Source organism: Callithrix jacchus, chromosome 10 (genome assembly GCF_049354715.1).
Source record: "Callithrix jacchus isolate 240 chromosome 10, calJac240_pri, whole genome shotgun sequence".
NCBI classification, from domain to species: Eukaryota; Metazoa; Chordata; class Mammalia; order Primates; family Cebidae; genus Callithrix; species Callithrix jacchus.
In genome coordinates, this window is record NC_133511.1 from 51,993,928 (window position 1) to 51,997,608 (window position 3,681).

Genomic DNA, 3,681 nt, shown 5'->3' on the forward strand with positions numbered 1-3,681 from the left:
TGGAAACCTGGATATAAAGTTGTTTGTAGTTTTTTGCTTGCTATTCTTTTCTTCTCAAAAAAACTGTGAGTTTCTTGAAGGCCAGAGAGCAGATTCTTCAAAAAAATACAAAGGTTTTTTATTCTGCTGTTTCCCCTTTCCTTTTTCTCAATCTCTGGAAACCTCCACACTTGAGAGCCCTCCTGCTATGATGTTCTCTCTGGGCTTTATCTAAATTCAAATCTTTTACCACTTCATCTAGTATCACTAAGGGATTATGTGGGGAAAAATAATCTTAGCTAACTTTGAAGTTAGAAGTGATTTTTAAAAAATTTTATTGGTGGAGAGGCTATAATGCAGGCATATTTTGTTACAGTTCTCAGAAGTATTTGTATTTTAACCAGAGGCAATTAAATTCAATAAATCTTTATTGAAGCCTATTGTAAACCTGAATAGTGTCAGTTACAGGACTTTTCCACCATGCCTACCACCTAGAAACATGCTCAGGAAGACAGGCAAATAAATAAATTAAATTAAGCATGAAGCCAATATGGTGATGAAAGCAAGTACACTGTGTAGCTGTTGTATAGAAGAAGGAATAATTAAGAATACTTGGTATAACAGGGAGTGCTTTCTCAGTGACCCAAAGGAATTCATTATAAAAGTGAAATTTCAGACATCAGTGATAAACTAGCAGAAAATTGCTACCCCCAAGCTAAACTTCATTGTTCTGTCACATTGAAACTTTATGCAAACAAAATAGGAACTTTCATGACTCTTTGCCAAATTTTTCCCTCTGCCTAAGGCACCCTACCTAAGTCAGTTTCTTTTTCTGTCTCTCTCTGTCTCTCTTTCATTTTCCCCTCCTCTCACTTCCTCTGTCTTTTGCTGGCTAGCTCTCGTTCTCACTCTTGCTCTTACTCTAAAAGCAAAACATCTGCAACCATCATGGACTAGCTATAACCTCTCCTCCTCAGATTCACATCTCTTTCTTGCCTTTAGAAGAATTAATGGTTCCCTTCTTCAGGCTCTCCTCATACGTATCTATAACTCACAGCCTGTATCATATTCTATATTAAAGTTAGTACCACTCAGTTTAGTAGTAATAAACCTTTACATTTCTATTATAAATCTTATTGTTTACAAGGTACTTTCATATATATCATCATGTGTGATCCTGACAACAGCTCTTTAAGATGAGAATTAACTTTGTTTTATAATGAGAATATCTAAACATCAGAGATATGACCCAAGATAATACATTTAGTAAGCAGCTGCCAAAGTTAGCTCTTCTAACACTAAAGTTATTTCCTTAGTGTAATTTGGAGACAATATTCTTTGCATAACATCTTACAAATTGAGAACTTCATATACCGAATCTGAATGGATAAGAAGCTACATATTCTTAAACTTTATAGTTTCCTTGCCTTTTATGTTTAACTACCCAGCAGGTTTTGTTTGTCATACTCTTTTAACATTTCCCTTCAACACTGCAAGTTCTGTTTTTGTTCCAGAAATATTCTGTGGAATTAACATGTCCATAGAATCAAACCACTTGAGTTTTATTTTAAAGTATATTTATAAAGCTCTTTCTACACATAGATAATGTATTGGATCACCTGACTCAAGTAATTAAACTATACTGTTATTATGTATGACTGGGAAATTTCCTTTAAATAAACAAATTTCAATTATTCACTTATTTGTGGGTTTGGGTTTTGGCCCCTGCTGCATGGAATAACTAAATCATAAAATTTAAAGTAGATTCAAGTTTAGACAGAGTATGTCTTGAGCTGTCATGTAATGGAAACGGCTCAGAGAAGTTGCTACATCTAACTAGTGGCAGAAACTTTCCTAGATTAGCTAACACTTATGAGGCCGGAAGAAATTCGAATCACTATGTAGCCAATTTTCCACACAATACTGAGTGTCATGATCTCTTTATAGTAACCCTTTCTAAAACACTGAACAAAGGTACAGCAAATTAAAAACAAAAAAAAAGTAAAAGTTAAAAAACAATAGGACTTTGGAGAGGCATTCCTCCATGGCATTCCTATAGATCTTGTGTTAGGCTATCTTTCAAGGTTGTTCCTATAGCAAAGTGCTCCTTGGAAGCTAGAAATAGTATCTTCATATAGGTCAAAGGACAGATTTCTTTGCTGACCAAGGTAGCAAAGATGAGACGTTTCCATTTTCTTCCTGGAGACATTCCAGTGTAATCAAGATAATGTCTTTTCCAGAGGAGAGTTGGATAGGTCTGCCAGAAATCCCTATGTGAAACTAGGATAGCCTCACCTGAGAGTTCCTCAGCTGTGACAGAGATTCACAGAGTGATCATTTGTTACTGGGTCCATGTCTGCATTGCCCCTGCTTCTTTTAGTATTATTAAATAAATATTATTTAATATTGTGAACTCCATGTACAGACTTTTATTAGCAGCAAATATTTCCTCATTTACACAAACCATTAATTTTTTGCTCAGTGCTATATAATTTTTTATTTTTCTCTACTACAAATACACATTAATGAACTTCAATGTTCTTAATTTTGTCTATATATTATGTGATTTTTAATAGGATAGTTGTACAGATGTGAAACTAATGAAATGCTAAAAATATTATTTGAGATTCTTATCTTAGTTTACCAAAATGCTTTCCAAAAATTCAAACCAAGCTGTGTTCTCACTGGCCATGTCACAATGTGTTTTCATAACTATAATCTTTCACTTCTCCACCACTCATGGTTTTAGCTATTCTGGATTCTTCACACTTCCTCAAATTTCTATAGAACTTTTCAACATAGTCTTTCCTTGACTTTAAACGCTGTTGGCATACACAACTCTTACCCTGCAGAGCTCAGCTTATCACTTTCTCAGATAGTTCTCTGACTTCCTAAACTACCATACATTATCACTATGATGCTGACATCTTTGTGATACTCATCCCATATAAAACTGAGGTTTTATTTCTGACTTAAATTTAAGCTACATGAGAGCAGAGGTCTCATTTGCCATGTTCATTGCTGACTCCCTGCTGCTAACACAGCTTAGCATGGCATAAGTAATTATGAGCTTGTGTATATTTCTCAAATGAATGAATCCTTCTTAAGTAAGTGAATTTTTTTCAATGTTCACAAAAATCTAGTGAGGCAATTATCCCCAATTTGACTTGTAATGAACCACAGAAATAGTTTGATCTTCTCAACATCCAATGAGTTGGTGACAGAGACATAATTATAAGCCAGGTTTCTTGGCTCCTAGAAGATAACTTTTTCCAATATATGTTTCAGATATTTTGAGTATTTCTATGATTTAAAATGATATTTTTATGCAAATTTGATTCCAGGGAGAATCGTAGAAATTCTCTAAATATTTATTGTCTCTGTGTCTACAGAGATATAGAATAATACCTCTGAATCAATAATTTCTCTATTAATGGCTATAATTTAACAAAATCAGAAATTATAACCACAGAGGGAACAGTTTCTTTTTTCAGCCTTTTAGGGAACTGTGTTAAACTTAGTTCAGAAAATTAGATGACAGTTTCATTTTGACTTTTAGACATGTCATGTGAATCATGCGTAGATGAGTTGTTCTTAATTAACTCTTGCAATTATGCAACAGATTTGTTGTCTACAACTTTTAAGTTTCTTGAAAAAAATAAAGAAAGACAGTCCAGCATGGGACACTAATTTTTATTTATT